A 22,621-nucleotide genomic window follows, 5' to 3' on the forward strand; every position below is an offset into this window, starting at 1 on the left:
CGTTACAGAGCTGGATCACTGACGTTATAGCAGGTTAATTGTCACTAAGGTTAGCGGGTAAAATAAACTTCCTGTGACAAAAATAGGAAACAAAATTTTCTGCAGAAATATTCAAACGTACGTTTTCCATAATAAACATACACTAGTCCTTGTCCTTGAAATGACTGAAATAGCCCTTTCAATGTTACAAGAAAGTTCTTTGCTCTTAGAGAAGAGCCACACCACATGGGTAATTAGGAGGCAGACGTACAGGGCAGTCCTGCAGCTCACGATGACAGAATTAAATTTAGATTTGACTTAAATTTTATCACAAGTTTATAGATGTTTACTAAGCTTTCCCTTATTTATCTAACAAGACATAAAGAGCTAGCTCAGGCCTTGTCTTCTCAAAGTACCCAGAGCAACCAACTTCCCTTCTGTCGTGGTTCCTTGTGAATGGCTGCTAGTTTACACTGGCAGCCTCTGATCTGATCGTTCTGTTATTTTTTTTTAACATTTTTTATTGATTTATAATCATTTTACAATGTTCTGTTATTTTGTCATGGCTCATGTTAACTCCGTTTCCACACTATACTGTACAGAGTCTCTGAGACTAAGATTTTTCCACTCAGCGTGTTTTTAAAATTTCTCCAGGTCTATAGTTGCAGCTCTAATTTAATTACTTTTACTTCTTTATGCTATATTGTTATTAAAAAGTCACTATTTTCCTGATGATAGTTAGTTAGTGTTTCAGTTTGTGTTATTGTAAGTAACGCTGCAGTGAGCATTTTCGTACATAGTTCCTTATCTACAAGTGGATACGTCTCTGTAGGGCAGCTATTCCCAAACGTTGAAGAACCCAAAGAGCTCAGAATTCTGGGAAATTCAAGAATATACAGGTGCACATTCCATTCAGATTGATGATGTCATCCCATGGGATGTAGCCTCTGGAAAACTCCAGTGTAGACTTAAGAAAGGAAGAGAATTACAGAGGTAGGTGCCTCCTGGGATTATTATGAAATTAGCTTTTATCTTGAAGGTCCCTTGCAGGGATCTCAGCAGTGCGCAGGTTCCCAGACCACACCTTGAGAGCCCCAGCCTAGGAAAGATACTGCGGTTTGCAAAGGCTGAGTGGTAGGGTCTGCACACTTTTAAGTGTACTGAAGATTCCCCGGTTGCTTTCCAAGAGCATTGTACCCACTTACACTTACCCAGAACCATGTAAGAATTTTTATTGTTCCGCATCCTTATCGATCATTTGGATTGTCAGAATTTTTCATTTTGACCAATCTGAATATGTCCTTTACTTTCTTGCAACGTTAGCTCTGCATAGGGGTGTTTTTTCACATTTCTCTGGCAGCAGGGATACCAGATTACCTCTTCGGCCACATTTTTTTTCTTACTTGGTGGAAGTCCCATTGAAAAGATTAGGAGAGAGAAGTGATGTGGTCACAGTTTTCAAGTTTGAAGTAGACCTGTGTCAAGGGGGAATGAGAAACCAGGACTGGAGGCAGGATGGCCAGTTAAGAGCCTGTTGCTGTCATCTGGGGGAAAAGCTACTGGACGCTTAAATCAGAGCTATGGTATTTGAGATGGGGAGAAATATTTAGGAGCCAAAATTTTCAGGACATGGTAGCATTTTGGATGGGAGGCTGATGAAAGGCAGGAAGCATTGATTCCTAGGTTTCCAACTGAGGTTCCTGGATAGCTGGTGCCACTAACAGCTGAAATAGAAAGGGTGCGGAAGCAGGGGCATATTTGGAGGAAGTTAACAGTTTGGAGCATGATGTGTTCAAAGTGCCTGTAAGGCATTCAAGTCAAGATGACCAGCAGGTTGCATGTGCGAGTCAGAGAAGCAAAGGAAGTAGCTGATTTCAAGTAAGAGAGAATGATGAGTGGTGTCAAACCGAAACGTCCAATAAAATAAGGACTGAAAGTATCGGCTGAATCTGTCACTCGGGAAATCATTGGTTTGTTAAATGATTGTTACTTACAATATCAGAAAACTGAAACACTAAGTAACTATTATCAGGAAAATAGTGACTTTTTAATAACAAAATAGCATAACCAGCACGTTAAAGTTGGTCTGGTTGAAAGCAGAGTACAGGAGGAGAAGAAACACCAAGGACCAGAATCCTCCAGCAGGAAAGTATGTTGAACATTTACTGATAAATCATGGTAATGAAAATAGGTATGGAAAGGACGTATGTTCTTAGTAAAGGAACCGAGGAGTATTGATCATCTGCAGGACATTTAGTAAATGATTACTGACCGGTGCAGCCTCACTCCCACGCGTGTGACGCAGCAGTACTCTTACCATAACGTTACTCTGTGCAAGTCATTGATTTTTATCATTGTGAAGAAAATCTCTGTTGATTTATACTGTGTAAAGCCGATAACTGATGCCATTTAGTATTTACATATTGACAGATGCAAAGCCCTTTCATAACAATGAAAATGCTTCGGCAAAAATTTAACATTAGAATGACAGAGCATCCTTTCTTGCCTCCCTCTCTCCCTCCCTCTCTCCCTGTTTTAGTCTCTCCCTCCCTCCCCAGCTCCCTCCCTCTCACCCACCCACCCTTTTCCTCCTCCCACCCAACTGATGAATAAAAAAGATAAAAGCATATTTGGAAAGTAATGACAACATGTCAAAAATAATTTGTTTCTTATGTATCTCCTCTCAGATACTGCCAGTAAGACACCACTGCCATCCCTTCCCGAGCCCGCTCCCCAGTAAGCTGGAAGCAGATGATTTTGCTCTCCTGAAAGAGCAGCAAATCCGTTGCCCGGGTGATATCTCATTACTAAGGCAACCAATTTGGTGCATCAGTGTGAATCCCAATTTTAAAATGTAATTATGCCAAGATATGTACATATGCTTGAGATTTGCTTAAAAGAAATCTGTTCCCCTTTGGAAGGAAAACATTTCCTATGTTAGGTGAAAGAAAGGGGAAAATACTTTTTTTATTCTTTGCTTGCTCAAATACACCTTTCACCCGAGCTCCCCGCCATGCTTCGCAAAAGACCTTGCATTGGTTTTCCTGCACCACTTTTTTTTTTTTTAACTTGAGATCTTCCCTTTCCAAGACACTTCTCTCTTGAGACCTGTCACTCATAACCCAGCAGCTGTTGTCTCCATGACAACACTTTCTGGCCCCTATAGGTGGTGGCAGGGAAAAAAAGGAAGGAAAGGAACCTATGGCTATGTTTTCATTGCACTTTTCTTTTTTTAATTGCTGGAAGCTCAAGAGATTGACTCTTGGTAGGGAATTAATTAGTGAAGGGGAAATGATTTGATGAATAGGTGTTTACATTAAATTAAAAACGTGTGAACAATTCAGCGAGAATTGTCATCCCAGACTCCAATGGAAGGTCTTATAGGTAGGAGATGTGCACCAAAAGCTTGTCTGGAGGAAGACTGCATTACACAGATGGCAAAAAGTGTGCACGGCCAAGCCAAACAGGGTACCCTAGAATCACTGCTGAGCAATTAATTTTTCTTCCTCTGCAACAAAAATTATTATTTAAAAATTAAAAGTATATTTGGGTGCAGGGAGTGTTTAATTACCAACCTTACTAAATAGTGAAACCTGTGCGACTCGTTAGGTTTCCCGTTTGCTGTAGCTGCCAGGAAGCTTAGGGTTCAGATTTGTACTCAAATCCAGGAGCCATGCTTGTGGGGATTTCGAGTGTGACTGTCCCCCTTCCCACTGACACCCCTGCACCCCATTCCCTACCTGTCCTTCTTTTGTCCTTACTTGGGTGACCCTGTGATCTATGTACGATTTATGTAAGTTCCCTCCGATCCTTTCAAAAATAACTGAGAAGAAAATATTTAAGGCAATGATGAAAATATTATAATGGGCATTCACTACCTAGTGACAATGCTGATATTTAATGTAAATTATCACCCCCCAAATGATGATTTTTATAAGTGACTTTTTAAAAAAGCCTGTCTAAAGTAGTAGTTTGGCCACATATTTCATTAAGCTTAGGACACTTTATGGGTGACCAGCAATATCCTAATATCCTAGTGGGTTTATAATGGAGTGTACATGGTTTAAGGGTAAGAGCCATGGTGCTAAGGTTTGCTTTATTCTTTTCTTACCCTAGCGCATGTGTGTAGCTACAGCCAAGAAATCTATGTGTATCAGAAATGGCTCACATTCTTTGCCATGGCACATGCAAACACATTCTGCTTGGACAGTTTAACCAAAAAAGTTTATGAAATATTCAACATGTTCTGGGAAATGTATCCTTCTTTATTGCATATATTTAGAGCATTCACTTTCTCTTCGTGGGAAGACAGGTAGTGGATTTAAACTCTGTAATTCCAGCAAGCGCAGAATATAAATGCCTTTAACGTACAAAAGGCCCTTCCAGAGAAATGAAATAAATTCCTCACTAGAAAACTCAGGGAAATGTAAACAGTCAATCCACACACACACACAACCGTATTTTCATCTATCAAATACTCAGGGTTTTAAGAAAAAAAAAAAATCCTGCGCAGTGTTGCTGAGGATATGTTTAGTGCTGGCATGAGAGCACATTTGGAGAACTTTCTGGAGCGTAGTTTAGCTAAGCGTTTTCCAAAAAATGTTAAAATTGGGTTTGCCACTAATCTAGTAATTATACTTCTAGAAATTTCCGCTAAGGAAATTCTTAAGAATTTATGTAAAATTTAGTTGTAAGAATTTTCTTTTCAGCATTTCCCATGAAAATGGAAAGTAATGGAGAAAAATGTTAAGAAATGAGCTATATAAATTATGGTACTTACATAGAGTAGAAAACTAAGCAGCCATTAACAATGACAACATAAAAAAATTGAATAACATCAAGTGTTCATGATAAATGTTAAGTGAGAATATATGTTACAAAACAGGATGTTCAGGACGATTCCTTATTAACCACATTGTTAATTCTAGAAATACCTACTCATGCGTGCACGTGCATGCTCATGCGCGCACACACACACACACACACTCTCTGTTTTAAATTGAAGTCATACTGTGTACACTGTAAAGGGCTGTTCCCATTTGAAAATCGGCAGAACCATGGCGATGGACGTGGTGCTGGGCCCCTGAACCACCTCTGTGTGATCTCCCAGGCTTTCCTCCTTGGCCCACATCTGTGAAGCGTCACAGTCTTAGTTTTAATGATGTCACTCCTCTGTTCAGAAAACCCTTCAACCACCTACAAAATTAAGACCAGGCTCTCCCAGCATCTTCTCTGAGCCACCAGGCAGCATCACCGTGTTCTTCCTGAACTCACACACACACCTTTCTTCCCACCTGTGTGCTTCTGCGCATTCTGCTCACCTTGCCTTTAGTGTCTTCAGATTAGATTCCACCCCCTCACTGACACCCCCCTGGCCAGACCCGTCTGAATAAAGTCATCTTTACTTCCTTCACCAGCATCCACTGGTCGACTCTGTGTGGCTCTCTGGACAGTCACTTCAACAGGAGGCGGGAACCGTGGGCCTGCTGTTAGTTTGGGGTTTGTGTGAGGTCATCACTTGCTTTATCTATTAAGTGATAGGTTTGAATGTGGGCACACCTGTCACAACCAGGTGTGAGGTGCATCAGGAGTAATTTGTTACTAATAGTAAGTCAGCAAAGATAGTGAGTTAATTTCTAAGTAGGTGCTGATGCGAGGTGATTTCTGTGAAGTTTGTATCTGCTTTCCTGGGTGGACGAGAAGGGCATGTTCCGGGGAGGGGAGGCTGCGAGCCTAGGAGCTGTGCCGCACGTGTGGCCGTCCTTCCTCAGGTGTGCCGCGGGAGAGGCAGGGTGGAGAACCTCCCGGCTGGCCATCTGTGAGAAGTCTTCAGCTCGGAGATTCCTGTTGAGTTCTGTAATTTCTGTAGTCTGTGGATCATCTGTTAAGTTTGCACGTGTGTCTTCTCTCCTCGGCTAGATTCTGAATTGTCCTCATGCTCGTTTCTACCCACCCAGGGGCCCCAGAATAATGCTCTGTGCACAGGCGTTCAGGGTGGTATTTAGCCAGTAATATCATCATATTATCATGACTCAGTGCTAGGTGCTTTGGGAGTTAGGAAGTTTCCTATTAGCTGTGTTGTATTTATTAATACTTGAGAGCTGGTCGTGTGCATTTAAATGAGGTACCTTCATAACACCAAGTAAATGGAGTGATTAGTAGGCATAAGAGTTATTCCCAATTGGGAAAGGAGCCTTGAAGTGTTAACTCTGCTCTGAATTGAAGAATCGCTAACTTCCGTGTAATTTCTAGACTCTGCTGCTGGCCTAACCAGCAGGTGGTTCTTGGCTTCAGTCAAGCACAAGGCACTGGGGTTCCAGTCCCAGTTCCAACACTCACCAGATGAAACTTCGGGGCCTCTCTGTGCTTTGGTTTCTTTAGGTGTAAAAAGAGAAATAAAACCCACCTTGTTGTATGGCTGTATTCAACGACTTAGTGTGTTCAGCATACTTTGATCAGTGCCTAGCGCGTGCCTAGTGTGTGTGTTTGCTGCTATTATTAACACTGGTGTTATTAATACTAATATTATTATCAGTTCTCAAAATGAAACTCATGGTAGAAACTGAAAATAGAGAACAGATGTGAACTGAGATCTGGTGTGCTTGGGGAGGGAGGTGGGAACCACGGCCCCAAGTCACAGCATCAGAAGCCCCTTTAAGGAATCTGGGCGTTCCTTGGAACACAGTTGGAAGACTTTGGTCTTCTTCTAGATGAATCTGTTTGTTGTCTCTTCTCTCTCAGAAAAAGAAAAAGAAAACCTGATCATTGTTGATTATTACTGGCTAGGTATGTGTCAGTTAACAGTGGCTGTAATTATGCCACAAACCACCTTATTGGTCTCCTATGGCTGCGATAAAAATGATCACAAACGTGGTGGCTTAAAGCAACAGAAATTTATTCCCTCACAGTTCTGGAGACCTGAGGCCTGAAATCAGTTTCACGGGGCCAACATCAGGGTGTGGTCAAGGCCATGCTCCCACTGGTGGTTGTAGGAGATTTTCCATTCCTTGCTTCTTTCAGCTTCTGGTAGCTGCCAGAACTCCACAGTGTATGGCTCCAGTCTCTGCTTCTGTGGTCACGGTGCCACCCCTCTTCTGTCTTCAGGTCTCCCTCTGCTTCCCTCTTATAAACATAAATGAGATTGCGTTTAGGGTCCAACCAGATAATCTGGGATAATCTACACTTCTCAAGACCCTCCCCTAATCACATCGGCAAAGTCCTTTTTTTTTTTTTTTTTTTTTTGCCAGATTGAGGGTACATTTGCAGGTTCCAGGGATTAAGAGGTTGATATCTTTGGGTGGGGCAAGCGGGGCAGGGGGGGTGGGCATTATTCAGTCCAGCACACCACTCTAACATTTAGTAGACATAACAGTCAGAATTTACGTCTTCCTCATGCATCCAGGATTTGGCCATTCTTGGCTGAGCCCATCCAGGCCGTGGGTTGAGTACAGATTGGTTCCATGTGTTGCTCATTTTCCTGAAGTCCGTGGACCCCTGGGGCAGGGGCCAAAGCCTGAGAGGGGGAGACTGACCACACAAACACATTTCAAACTGATCAGTCACATACGCTTATATCCAGTTGTTGAAAGTAGGTCACATCAGTGGGGTGGCCCATGTAGGTCAAGTGGGAAGGAATGAATATTTGTTATAAAAACAGCCTAGCACGAGGTTCTCTATAAGTGACAGTTAACTTAAAGCTATGTTCACAGGGGAGGGTATAGCTCAGTGGTAGAGCGCATGCTAAGCACGCACAAGGTCCTGGGTTCAATCCCTAGAATCTCCATTAAAAACATAAATAAATAGTTTTTTTAAAAGCTACGTTAACAATATAGTTATTTGGAAGAGGACGAAAATCCAGGATTCAAAGCAAAGTTCTTTAGTGATAAGACAGTTTCCTGTAATTCTTATTTGATGGTGAGGTCGAGGAGTTATGACTGTTGTGGTTTGTAAATGCATTCCTGAATCTGATGATCCCAGAAGACTTGTTCCATGATTTTTGATCTGGGGGTAAAACCCTAAGACATGGACAGTCTGAGACCCTTCTGAGCTGCCTAGCTCCTGTTGCTGTAAGGCAGTGACTCGATGGATTCCATGGAGGTAGGAAAAAGAAACAAGAGTGTTCCATCCTTTTGGAAGAGCAGAGTGTCTGCTGGGTAGCTTCTCGAGAAGGGACCAGAGGGCACCCATCAGCTGCTGAGTTAAAGCCAAAGTGACATTAATTACAGTATCTTCTCATGTCACCCTTGGCCTGTGAGCCTGAATGGCTCGTTCACCTAAGTGATCTAACCAAGAGCTGGTTCCTTATACATTCATCGGAACCTGATTGTTCTTAATTTGAGAACTAGTACACAATACTTGTATATTCGAATTTGATAGAATTTCCCAGTCTGGGGTTCGCCCCTCTTCCGTGCCAGTGATAGAGGAATTAGATCCTTCTCACAAGCCCCATGGGAAAAGGAATGCTACACAGTAGAGTGTTTGGGCCCTTTCTCCGTCTCGTTGGCTCCAGGAGAGAAGGTTGTACCATGTCACCTTCTCCTTGGTCACTTGACAAAAAATGAGGTGCTGACTTCTGTCAACAAAAGCAAAAAGGTGGGAGAAAGGAAGAAAAAAAAAAAGAAGGCAAAGGGGGAAGTTTTCATGAAAAATCCAATAACTGGAATGAACAAGGAATTCGGCACTTAATGTAGAAAATCCACAGTTTCATAGCTCGAACAGAACCAACTTATTTAAGATGAAGATGTTCACATTCTTAGTGAAATTTTTAAAACACGAACTGAACATTCACTTAAAACCAGACTTTACCATGCATCCAGTTCCTCCCTGGCCAATGGGCAGCAGTTTTCCAAGTGGGTGCCTATTCCGGCTAGACCGCTCTAGAACCGTCACCCACCAGCGTTGATTTTGAAATCCCACTAAGACTTGAGAACTGTGTGGCAGCTGCCATGTGTTTCTTCCTTGAATGTTTCATTATTTGCTTGGCTTGTCTGCGCAGCTGTGTAACAGAGTGGGCTGTCTAGTTCTCTTCAGTGAGCTCTTAAACCCTAATTTTGCTGAGCCCTTCTTGGACGTAACACATTCCATGGGGCCTTTTTCACAGAGAAGCAAGTCTTCTTTTAAATTTATTACCATAAAAGATATTTAGTGTCTTCAAGCCAGTAAGTATCTGTTCCACTCAACAGAAGTGTTTATTGCTAGGCACCTTTGGAAACACAGTGATGAATGTAATAGAAATAGCCCTTGTCCTCGCATGGCAAACACACTAATAGAAGAGTAAGACCAAAAGATAAGTCGGCAAGTAATTATAAATTGTGTAACAGTTTTGACAGAAAGAAAGGGCTGAGTTGGGATGGTCCTTCAGAGGACAGGGGAAATGTAAATGGGGCGGTCAGGGAAGACCTCTCGGAGGAGGTGACATTAAGATGAGACCTAAAGATTGACAAGGGTCTGACTCTAGGACAAGTCCAGAGAGGAGATACAAGCAGAGTGACCTACATAAGCAAAAAAAAACAAAAAACAAAAAAAAAAAACAAAAAAAACTGCAGCAAGAAAGGGCACAAACATTTAGGGGGCATTTAAAATAAGCAGTGTCACTCTGGTCTCTGTGCTTCTGTCACTTTTTGTCACTGGTGCACATTCCTTTCTTCAAGACTGAGTACAGCGGGATTTCTGTCTGTGAAGTTTTCAGCTGAAATTTGGGCTTGGGTTTTCTGGAAGAATACCTGGAGGGCAGCTAGAGAAGAGTTCCATGAAATATTGATCACAAGCCGGTTGAGATGAGTGGGAAAAAAAGCCAAGAAAAGAAAGGCAGATTTTTGATGATCCTAAAACATTTCCAAGGTTGACAGACAGAAGGGACTGTGTAGGCAGTGTAACTAATGCTGGTGTTCATTCGAAAAGCGCTCTGATTGTTCTTTGAATTCACGATAAGGTTGCTCTGATTCTGTGAAACTCCTGATTTATTATGACTTGTATATTAAACTCCATAGACTGTCTACCCTTTTCACCAGAGATTATGCCTTTTGCAGTCAAGTAATTTTGTGTGTGTGTGTGTGTGTGTGTGTGTGTGTGTGAGTGGGTGAGCATATATATTTTCCCTCTGATTATTTCCCGGTGGGTTTTTACGCAACTGTTTTTGGAAGACACAGCGTCATACAGATTTCTGATACTAACTCTTTATGCCAGACCAGGTGAGTTCCCTCACATGAGTTTGGTCCAGATAGAACATCTCTCCTGTCAGATTCATCTTCCTTAGCTGGTGACACGTCTGTGTTTCAGAGAATCCAGAGCTCTAGTGGGCATTTCGCACATCTTTAATAATGGATAACCTGCTAGAGTAGACACCGTTGCCTGCCATTCATGGAGTGATCATGAAATAAAGGCTCTCTCCGGTTTGTGACTGAATCCTCCCTCCCCCAACATAGAGCTTACTTTTTTTTTTTTTATGTATTTGTTTATCAGTGAGAATATTTATTGCAAATTTCAGTTGTACAAGCCAGTGTTATCAACTATACTTTCCATGTTATACATTAGATCCTCAGACCTTATTCAGTTAGAGCAGAAAGTTTGTACCCTTTTACCAGCCTCTCCCTATTTGCCTCACCCCCCAACCCCTGGCAACCACTTTGAGCTTATGTTTTAATGAAACAAAGTCATTTTATGGGCACCTATTTGATGTTCATGTAGAGAGAGCCGTTCTGAGCTTAACAGCAGAAAAAGGAGAATCATAAAGGCAAAGATTGATAGATATCCCCACATGAGCATTTAAAATTTCTGTTTCTGGATAAATATTGTGTCATCAGTTGCAAGGAAGGAAGGAAGGGAGAAAGGGGGAGTGAGAGAGAAGGAAGGAGGGCAGGAAGGAAGGAAGTGAGAAGGAGGGGAGGGGAGGGGAGGGGAAGAAAGGAGGGGAGAGAGAAAAGGAACGTGAAATTCAGATTGTCAGAGTGTAGATTTATTTCCTACAACCGGAAGCCTTCTCTTGTATCATCTTCATTCTCAGTGTGGCTCCCCCTTGTGGTTGCAAGACAGCTGCTCACATTTAACGGCTGCCACATTTCTTCATTCAAGGAAAGAGTCTCTTCTAGAAGTCCTTGGACATTTTCTCTGAAGAGTGAGAATTTTTCTTGCTCAGAAACACCTAGATGACACAACATTGTAAACTGAACATAACTCAATAAGAAGAAAATATTAAAAAAAAAAAAAGAAACACCTAGAAAATGTCTTCTCATATTTCATTGGCCAGAACCAGTAGCCATGGCCAGGAAATGGTAAAAGGCAAAATGCTAAAAGTCTTCGTAAACGTAATAAAAAGTTAGCTTATTTCTTGTACAAAAAGCCCTTACAAATCATTATGTAAAATTACAAATATGTAATGGACAAAAAAAGGAATGAAGAGAAAATTCCTAAAAGAAAAAATTCAAATAGCTAGTGGATTTTTTAAAAGTTGAATAACATTCAAAATCAAAGCAATTTAATCGCAGCAACAATATGTTACCCTATCAACTGAGTTAATTCTTTTTAACTATTCACACAGTAGAGCTTGGAAATGAGTACTTTAATATGTAGCAGTTGGAAACCTAGATGGGACACAGCCGCAAATCTATTTCTAGAACTTTGCCATTAATCATCTGTGCGAGTGAATTTATGTACAGTGGTACTCCCAAAACGATACTTACAGTTACAGAAAACACCAGAAGTACCTCGCAGGAGGGGGGTTAGTTAGCTGAATTATGTGCATCTATCTGGCTGAACACTGTGAGGCCATTCGGAATCACATTCGAGAAGGATATTTGATCACATGGGAAAATGTGCCTGAGGTATCAAATGAAAAACATTGTGAAGCACTGTATGATTATTATATGATCTCAGTTTTATATAAAATATGTATGTAATCATAAAAGAAAAATGAATACACTTGTCTGCACACAATTTAAAAAAAAAAAACTTCCATGTGAAAGTATACCATAAACAGTATCAAAAGATCATTGGCATACTGGAAAAAAATGTTTAAAACACTAATAACAAAAGGATGATTCTCTTAATTTATAAAGAGCTCATACAAATCAACAAAAAAGGCAGTCCAAAGAAAATGGATTTTTAAGATAGATATATGCAGCTTACAAAAAAGAATTTAAGATGACTGGTAAAAAATATAAAATTTTTTGAATAGATTCTAGAGAAGTTTGTTGAAAAATTAATCCTATTCCTGTTGACATCCACTTAAAATCTTTTCTGACGTGACTGGTGTATAACTAAGAAACTTTAGTCTTCAAATATTATGTGATAAAACATTTCTTGGAAAAGAAATGGTAGTAGGATAAGTACAAGGTTATGTTTCTGGTGGGATTTTCAATAATACAGTTACAGCTATGTGTACAAATATAAAACCTCAACATCACTGAGAAAATCTAGCGTTTTACTTTAGATTTTTCTCTGAGTAGTAACATTCCTGTCTGTGTCACCACCGCGTTATCCCGGCATGAGCTACATTATTACTCTGATTATGTGTATCGCCTATTGTTATGGTAAATCATGTCCCAGTGCAGGTGTATACTTTTTTTTCTCCTTTCTTGGCATTGAGTTATGACCAGGAATGGTCTTCATAGTTATCTAACCATATTTTGTTTAACTTGTGTAAATTTGAACTGTTGAAAAAGGATCTGCCCTTAATAAGTGTACATTTTTTATCCTGCCATTCCCCCTTACATTAATCACAATCTAAGACAGAAAAATGAAAAGAGGAGGCATATTTGATGTTTACCCAGGTAATCTAAGGGACCTTTTCCAGATTATTTCCCTCTTCCAAAATTCTGAAATCCCCCTCTGGGAAGCATCATTACCCAGTATCACCACTGGAGTGAAAACTGGGAACTGATGGCTTGGTGGGATGCAGAGACACATTGGAGGATGCTGGTTTAAACAGAACCTTGCTACCACTGTCTCCCATTGCCCACAACCAGAGCCAGGCTACTCACAAGAGCTGTGACTATTAATTGCATTCCTCTGTAGAAGCAGGGTTTTAGGTCTGAAAAATGATAGTTTCTCACAGCCAAGCATTTGCCAGCAGAAATGTATTCATGAATGACTTAGAGAAACTTATGTCAAATGTATTCCCTGCTTTTTTTTTATGTTGAATTATTAGCAAGAGAAACATAGCAAGGTACAAAAATATGTCAAGAATAAGTACTTTTAAAATACCTATTTTTTTGTTCTGGGGTGCTTTTTTTCATTTTTTATTGACATGTAGTTGATTTACAATGTTAATTTCAGGTATACAGCAAAGCAATTCAGTTATACATACATTTTTTTCTTTTCAGTTTCTTTTCTATTTTGTTATTACAAGAAATTGAATATAGTTCCCTGTGCTATACAGTGGATCCTTTTTGCTTATCTATTTTATATATTGTAATGTGTAAAATACCTATTTTTAATGTACGTCAAGTGTCTAGCATAACGCCTGGCACGTAATAATGAAATAATGTTTTCTCTCCCGTCCCTGAGTGGTGATAGCAGTAATCAGATCAAAGAGTGCAGTTGTCCATTCCATGTGCACTTTGGATCAGAAAGAACCTTTCAACATTTTTAAATGTTTGCTCATTAACAGTAGCTGTTATGGCAGACTACGAGTGTGCACTCTTACAAATCACCGACTGTAACATCCTGGCCTTACAAGCAAACAACCTGAACCCCACAAAGTCTGACTGCCTGGTTCCCCCAGTCGTCTGGAGGGAAGGCTGGCCTCTCCCTCGGGGCAAGACTTCCCCCCCTCCCCCACACTGTGCCAGCCAGGGAGCTGTCCCTCTGCTGGTGCTGGACTTCCTTGAAAGAGCCTCACTGGGACAGGAATTCCGGCTTCATTACATGGAGGCTTACAGGGTTGTGGTGTTGGACCAGATCTTGCTTTTTTCGGGAATGGGTTATAGTTATCTCATAAGCATATTTGGTTTTTCCTAGGATGTCATAGTTGTCTCCTGTTTTCCTCTGTCTTCCCTACAGAACCGACATGTAACAGAGGAATTGGGGAGGTCCTTGTAGAGTGAACAAGGGCTCAGTAATGCTGATGTCACAGTAGCATCTTTTGGGATGGCATATCTTGATAGGGGATAAAATGAATTAGTAATCTGTGTACAAAGGATTCTCTAGTTAACTATGGTTTTTTTTTGTTGTTGTTGTTGACCAAAGTTAAAATAGGTTTATTTACATGGAACTGCTCAGACCTTCTTTTGTGTGTGTGCATGTGTGTTGGGGGAGGTAATTAGGTTTACTTATTTATTTCTAGAGGGTGTACTGGGGATTGAACCCAGGAATTTGTGCATGCTAAGCACGCCCTCTGCCACTTGAGCTATACCCTCCCCTCTCAGAGCCCCTAATACGCTACCGTACAGCATAAATCTCCAGAAAGGAATTGCAGTGTGCAGCCTTCCTGAACTTACTGAAAATGGAAGTCCTTCTTCAGGAAGCATTTCAAAGGACCTGTGTTCCCGAATTCACTTTTGGAGCTCTACAGAAGAGAGTGTGAGGGTGCACCTTTGGCTACTCCTTTCAAATACCAGTTATTATCTGAGTTTCTGAGCGATCTAGGAGCCATTCAAAATTGAGGTCATTTGCAAGCATCTGAAGCAAAGGTGCACTGAGTTGGTTTTCTTTAAGGAGTTCTGCATGTTCTAGATGTTAGACATAAAGGAAGACAAGTCAGCGCATTTGTTCCATAACATAAAAGCCCAGCCTGTCCCCTGACCAGGTGATAAGCCACCTCCGTCTTGGGTGACAGCGGATCTAGGGGTGCAGAAAGCAGCAGGCGTCTTTACACAAAGCCACAACATCCCCAGACACCTCCCCAGATCTGCTGAAATGCCCCGGACACTTGACCAAAACCCTGAAGTTTTATGTCAAAAAGCAGGTTTGACATAACCTTGGCCTGAGAGATTTTAGAGATGAATTGTCAGTTTTGTACCTCTTCTTTTAAGGAAAAAAAAATTAACAGAAGAAAGCAACCACTTCAGTAGAGCTCCACAGACTGTCTATTTTTGAACAAGCTTGAATCCTGAAAGGCTCATCAGAGAGACTTAACCTGTTAGCTGGCATAATTTTGTTTTCATTTATCTTCAAAATAATCGCAATTTGAGTTTTGACAGAGTTAATGTTGAGCTGGTCCTCTGACAGTAATCGACTTAAGAGGTTCAACTGCTTGAAGTTTACAGTTATAAGAAGGTTGTCAGACTGTAGCACCATCTTCATAAAGAAATCGCTAATAGGCAACAGTTGTGTGCACTGAAGAATTGCTGGGCTGATGCATCTGGACAAGGCCATATACAAAACACACGAATCCTAAGTGAGGGCTCACAAGTCCACTAACTTGGCAGCTTAGTCTCCCAGACCAAGGTAAAATCTCAGGAGTCATCATTTCTAAATTACACCCCCCACATATACAGCTAAGTTCATCAGGATAGTTTATAATGATCAGACTCACACGTGTTTTTTTTTTTCTTTTGGTCTCTTTATTTGAATGGTTTTATATCTGTTTATTGACTGAAAACTTGATTATTTTATTATTCCTTAATTTTTCCCCTAAGTCACATGAAAATGCTATTAATTGATCTAGAAAACCAAATTTTGTCTCAAAATTTATGCTGCAAACCTACAGATGACATTCACTAGGCCTTATTTTCTTCTTGGCACCTGCTTTTCTGGTAAAAACACGGGCACTAGCATTTTAAAAATAGCACATCGGGTCTTTATTCTTTCTGTCGCTCAAAGAGATATTTGAGTTGAATAGGAATAACTCGGGGAGAGTTTTCTGCTTTGAGTCTTCCTTTAAAATAACTCCAAGAAGGGGGCCAAGCCTTCATGAATCAATCACGGACTATCCCAGAATGGACGTAGTATTCTAAATCTGATGGGGGTATTTGGGTACTCAAGATAGATTTTGTGTGTTTTACAGTTTGCTCAGAGTTCAGCCTGGTACCTGAATCGATTCTCCTCCATCCTCCACCACAACTCTTTAGCAACCATAAATTGTTAGAACTCGGCCAGAATAACAATTCGGAGGATGGAAACAGAAGAAAGTTGCATCTCCCCCCAAAAGAGTCTGTCCCTAGGCATGGAGAGTCTGCGAAACTTGAAAGCTGGAATTTTAAAGGGTTCTGGTTGTAGAGACCAAGAGAATGTCCAATTCTGAGCAACAGGGAGCTGTTTGAGAGCAGATGGAAAGGGCCCAACACCTATGATGACAAGAAAAGAGAAAAATATGGAAAACTAGAGAAAAAAGGAAAGTTGACCTGTGTTTGTTTCTGAAGCTGAACTGAAGGTCCATAATTGACCTACTGCACAATAGAGTGCAACCTAGAATCCTGCATCTTTTGCAAAGTGTATCTTGTACTTTAATGACTGCCAGATGTTGCCTGACCACTGAGGAGGTGTGCGCCAGAGGACACATGGTAGAATTAAAACGGCGTTATAAGACCTCTGGTTAAACATGACAGATTGTGTTTGTATCCACTCCCTCTCAAAGCCCTCAATCAGCAGTGAGGGATAAAAGCTGGAGAAACCCACAAGGACACACAGAACCGTAGTGGAAAGGAAACAGCAGACAAGAGGCATCAGCATAATTTTGGAAGCAAGTGAACATGCGGTGAGTCCCCCAAGCAGGCTGAGAAAGTGAAATCTAAGTGCCTGCAGAGAAGATGGCAGACAAGCAAATCAGGTCACCCAGCTCCTGGGCTGTAGGCAGGTTCAGCAAAGACCCCTCTGCAGGTACGGGTGAGGGGTGGAGCTGAAGGAAGATATTGGTTGAAAGTCTGTATAAAGAACAATTATAACCCAGGTCTCCTCCCAGCCTTGCAGAGTCAGGGGGCTACCTCAGTCCCCTTCTGACAGAAAACAAGAAGTTTCCTCTGAAGAAACTGAACCAGAGAAGCTCTGGGCTTGGAGACACCAGGCACCCGTGGAGGAGAGGGGTCAGACACCATACTGAAACCGAGTAAATTAAGTAAAAGTCTAAATACTAAAGATTCTCCCCACTCGCCTTCACTCAGAGTTCTGGTGACAAAGAGAAAACACTTTCAGATACAGACCTTCTGGGGTCCCCGCAGATGGTTGGTCCCCACCTAATCTCCCTAAAGTGAAGGTCCCCACCCGTGAAGCGCATGCACAGAGCTTCCAAGTGGCTTTTCAGGATTCAGTGAATGGATGGCCGAGGAGCCCCAGTCATGTGAGCAAGGCCTCTAGCACAAAAGGCCAAGAGACCAAGACAACTGGAAGAAGAGGAGATTTCAAGATAACGCATATAATGCAGGGAGCAGCTAAAAACAAAACAAAAACACAAACAAAAAAAACCCCAGTAAAACCATGATTCGTATACTCAGAGAGGAAGGATGAGAAGTTGCTCTTGTAAAACATCTCATCCCTCGTGTGAAGTCAGAGCAACATGCTTTTAAAAGGAGTAGCTGGAAAACAAGGATGGGCTGGGAAGATAAAGTTGAAAACACTGTCACTCAGCAAACGCTCCTGAGTGGCTGCTGTGTCCTTGGCATTGTTGTCAGCGGTGGAGACCCGTCAGTGAGCCAAAGAGGCAAAGATCCCAGGCCCAGCAGAGCTTAAATTCCAGTGGGAGGGGAGGGGCGAGCGTACACAGTGCAAAACAGGTACATTAGGTGGGTCGTAAAGTGCGAAGTGCTGGAGGCAGGGGGGAAAATAGAGCCTGGTAAGGAGAGTGGAGAGTACCAGGAGAGGGTGGAGACAAGGGGCACCTCTGTACAGGATGGGCAGGGCTGGGCTTATTGGGAAGGTGACGACTGAGCAAAGACCGGAGAATGGGGACACTAGCCATCTGGAGGAAGGATCTTTCCTGGCCAAGGGGACAACTTTAGGGCAGAGGCCCTGAGACAGGAAGCCTGTGCAGGGCAGAGCAGGGCCCAGTGCGGCTGGAGTGAGCCAGGGAGAGGGCGGTGGGAGGAGCAGGACGCCGAGGGACCCGATCACTTGGGCCTCGTGGGCAGGGGAGGGACTTTGGCTTCCACTCAGGGAGAGATGGAGGGAGATGGAGCCGCCCTGGCACAGTGTCAGGCAGAGAAGTGACACGTTTTGACTTTGGTCTTAGAAAGATCATTCGGCTGCTGTTTTGAGACCTGAGTATAGGGGGTCAGGGGCACTGAAGGGAGGAACTGGATCCAAAACTCAGTAGCAGGGATGTGTGCCCTATGGTGCTAATTCTCTCTCTCTCTCTCTCTTTAAATTGAAGTATAGTCAGTTCACAATATTGTGTTAGTTTCTGGTGTACAGCATGATGATTCAGTTATACATATTTATTCTTTTTTATATTCTTTGTCATTATAGTTTATTACAAGATACTGAATGTAGCTCCCTGTGCTACACAGTAGGACCTTGTTGTTTATTTTATATATAGTAGTTTGTATCTGCTAATCCCAAACTCCTAATTTATCCCTTCCCCCTTCCCCTTTGGTAACCATAAATTTGTTTTCTATGTCTGTGAGTCTCTTTGTGTTTTGTAAATAAGTTCGCTTGTGTTATTTTTTTTAGATTCCACTTGTAAGTGATGTCGTACGATATTTGTCTTTCTCTGTCCAGTTGGCTACTCTGTTTGCCCCTGTCCTCTACTCCTCCTAAGAAATGGCCTGCTTGCTCTCACCTCTGCCAGGCCGCCCCTGCCTCGTATCTTCTGATAACTTCCTCTCCCAGCTCCCACCACATCTCCTGCAGCTTTCCACCTCCGCTCTCTTGCATCATATCCTTAAACACATAAGTGTCTGGTCGGTTCCACTTTTAGTGTGAATGTTGTCCAGTGAGGGCCCCTCTGGCGCCCTTTTTTTTTTTTTTTTTTTTTTTTTTTTTTTTTGCTGAAACCTCTCTAGGCATTCAAGTAAGCATGAAGCATTTGCTGATCGAATATAGCATTTAATTTTCCCCTTTCTGACACTCCATCATCAGGCAGAGTCCTCTGTGGAGGTGAGCTTTGTATGACTTCAAAAACCCCGCAGTTGAAGCTTTTTTAAAAAAAACAAAGAGGGAGGAAAATCTGTCTTATACCTTAAATTCGAACCTTCAGACCCTTGGTGAGAAAATCAACAACCCTCCTCCCACAACAGACACACAAACTACTGTGGGAGCAGATCTGTTTAAACCAAATATGCTAAGATTATAAGGAAAAATTCATGAATTTTTTTTTTGCATAGAATCATTTGCCTCTGTATTTTTTCAAGGCTACTTTTTCTCTGATGTTGGAAAAATAAAGCCTGAGGGACTTCTGACAAAGTTGGTAATACGGGGGCAGGCTCAAGAAATTCCTTTCTCCCAAATTTGCTGAAATTAACAAAACGTTAAAAACAAATTGTTATGATTAAAGTGTTCATTTTAAATGTAAAAACAAGCATGCCATCAACCACGAAACAAAACAAAAAAAAGATCCCAACTTCATGCTATAAACTTTGTGAAGTGTCGTCCAGAAAAAGAAAAACTGGACCAAACTAAAAGAAGATGCTTTAAAAAAAAAATCCATGTGTTCTTCAAAAGAGAAGAATGGAACATGGAAAAGTGCAAGGAGGGAATTCTGAAAAGTCTCACTGCTTTCGAAGGTTCTGGCTGTAAGTAACACCCCTGACGGGGACCCTTTCTTCCATCAAGAAGACTTCTTCCCCTCCAGGCAAAAAGAGTCGAGAAGATTTGCCCTCTTCCCTGCCTCTGTTAGGTCAGTAACTGGGCAGGGAATAGGGGCAGCATCTGCTGGGAATAATTATTCCAGACAGACCAAGAAAAAGCTCCACAAGACCTGGAGAAAGAATGCGTGTCCCCCACCCACCACGCCAGAAGCCCACAATGCACGCCTGCTCAGGGGAGCCAAGCTCTGGTGCGCGGACTTCATTAGCATCAGGAAGGAAGTCGATGGCAGCCACCCAAAGCCCCAGCTCTCTTTCCACTCCTCTTGGGCAGCTGAAAGACCAGATAAGGCATATCAATCACAGACGTACAGTCCATATGATCAGTGGAAGAATAAAATACGACCCAGTGAAACACTCTCCGGGGCAAATGGCACACTGAGAAGGAATAGTTCATATTCATCAAAGAGTTTCCAGGTCAGAGACAGTGACCCCTGCTAGCCTGATGCCTGGAACCCTAGTCTCTTGCTCAAACCCCATCCCTACTCCCACCTAGCAGTAGTCGTGACAGAGACAGAACATCTGCACATACAAAAAGGAAAGGAGCATGGTCTGCTAAAGACAAAGAACAGATTTCAAATCGCCGTTTAACAGCCAGTGTTCACTGAGTTCCAGATTCCCACTGGGCCCTCCTTTAAGTGTCCTGTGTGTATCTACCCCGCATCACCGCTACAAGATAAGCACCATTACTGTCCCCGTCTTACGGATAAGGAAGCAAAGGCTCAGAGGGGTTAAGAAGCTCTCCCGGGCTCACCCAGCTGGTAAGAGTGGGCTGGGGTTTGAACACAGGCAGTCTGGGTCCCCAGCCTGTTCTCCGCAACTCTGCTCCTGAACCTGAGGAAACAGACATTTGAGGCAACTGCTTTGTACTCTCCAAGGAAATCAGAATAGAAATTTACTCACCACACACCCTTTCTTAGAAGCTACTGGAAGGAGGGAAACCAAGAAAAAGGAAGACAGAAGCTCAAGAATCAGGGATCCAACACGGAAGAGTAGTTTTAAAAGTCCCAGGACAGGAGCTTTGCAGTGGGCCGAGAGAGCAGAGGACCCCGGGGATAGCAAAGGAAAAGATCTGACTGCTGATCCTTTGATGGGTCTTTTGGAGCATATGGTCAAAATTAGCAGTATTTAGAAAATAAAGCAGATTTTTTAAAACTGAGACAGTTACTAACTATAAATAAAAACAAGCTTACATGACAGCGTGAAGGAATGGTAGCCATGCTATGCTCCTTAGCACAGTGATGAACCAAAGGCATATGCAGTATACGACGTGGAGTATGCATACGTGTATTACGTAAATTGCCTCTGCAGTGTGTGATATAGTTAACATATGTGATAATGTAAGCACTGTTGACTTTAACGTGTTGACGTAATTATTACTGGGATGCTAGAAGAGAAGTAACAGTGATGTACCAACTTCTGTAATTTGGGTGCTGTCTAAAATGGTCTACCGAGAAATAACATATATGTGTATTATTTGTAAATACCAGAAGAAGCAGTTAAAACAGTTGGCGTGGAATGAGACTGCAAGGTGGAGAAGTAGGCTTGGGAGGGCAAGAGGAAGGGCTGCTGTCTTTTTTATACTTTTTTGTGCTATTTGATTTTTCAGCTACACAAAACCTAAATAAACCAAGGACAAGATGAAATCTTAAAGGTTGTAAAAAACAAACAAAAAAACTCTACCCCTTACAAAGCACTTACTTATAATTTTTTTCAAGTTACTGAAGAATCTAACCAGACATATTTCAATAAAAATATCTATAAAATATTTCTTGAAAATTAAAGATTGATTTCCTATATAGATGTGGTTCTAGAAAGTCATTTCTTTCTTCTTTGGGGAAAAAAAGCAAGAAACAATATGAAACTTGAAAAATGTGTTTTCTTTAAGAATCAGAATCACAGACCTCTACCCTCTAATTGTGCTCTTTTGGTTTCTCAAGATACTAAAGAAGGGACCTTTATTTTAGTGCTTGGGTGGGGGCCTAACAGAGCCATGTGTGTGATGGATTCGGCCACAGGAAAAGAGCCATTTTGACTAAAAAGCATTACTGTGCTGATGCCACGTGCAAGACTGAGTTACCTTTCACTGCCCCCCCGTGTATATATGTATGTGTGTGTATATATATGTGTGTGTGTGTATATGTTCTGTTTGTATGTGAGTTCCAGGTTCCATCACAGATTCGCTCCCACGTCATGTGTCCCTCACGTACCCTGGTTTCCCTTGACCTGTTAATTCCTCTCTGGGGTCCCTGGATGAGCCTCTCACATTTGCGTGCAAACAAGTCTGCCTCTCTTGGGCAGCAGGCTGGGAAAGGAGGGCGTTGCGGGCGCACAGTGCCTGTCGGAGGAGTGTGTGAAGACCAGCCTGAAATGACTGAATGGAAGAGGCATCACACGGGTTTTGCTGAGGGAAATTGGTGGGCACAGATGGGGGCTTAAGAAGAAAGAAAAGTCCCCTGAGGGAGCCTGGAGAACTCACACTGTGGCTTTGAGCTAGAGATTGACTATCGTAGTCCTGAGAGGCCAGAGACAGGAGGGAAGTGGTACCATCGACCTGAGAATTGGAACAGCCATTTACACAGCAGCCGTGAGGATCAGCTGCGGCATGATGGTGGTCTGCACAAAGAGTTTATCAAAGGAAGCAGGTCGGTCGTTTGGGGTCTGGGAGACTGTAGTAGCAGAAAGGAAAAGAAAGAGATTTATACTGGAAATACTGAGGAAGAAAGAGTGTGTCTGGTGGTAGACAGCATATTTCGGGGAAGAGCCGATGAAGCCTCGAAGGTGACACCAGATTTCTTTCTACTTGAAAGACTGAGAACTATGGGAACCAGGACAAAGGATCTGGAAAAAAATATATACAAGTATCTCTCAATTCACCATGCTTGGATAAAGCAGGCACTGGGACATTTATATACATCTGATTGATCTCTGAGCCCTGGGGAAAAATAAAGATTCGTGTGATATTAGTC

General features: G+C 42.1%; 1 protein-coding gene across 1 annotated transcript in view; it reads left to right on the plus strand.

Moving 5' to 3' along the window:
• Window positions 1–22,621, plus strand: part of MYO1D (myosin ID) — a 311,631-nt gene that overhangs the window by 150,755 nt on the left and 138,255 nt on the right. The gene's annotated exons all lie outside the window — the stretch shown is intronic.

Source organism: Vicugna pacos, chromosome 16, assembly GCF_048564905.1.
Source record: "Vicugna pacos chromosome 16, VicPac4, whole genome shotgun sequence".
In the NCBI taxonomy this organism is placed as follows: Eukaryota; Metazoa; Chordata; class Mammalia; order Artiodactyla; family Camelidae; genus Vicugna; species Vicugna pacos.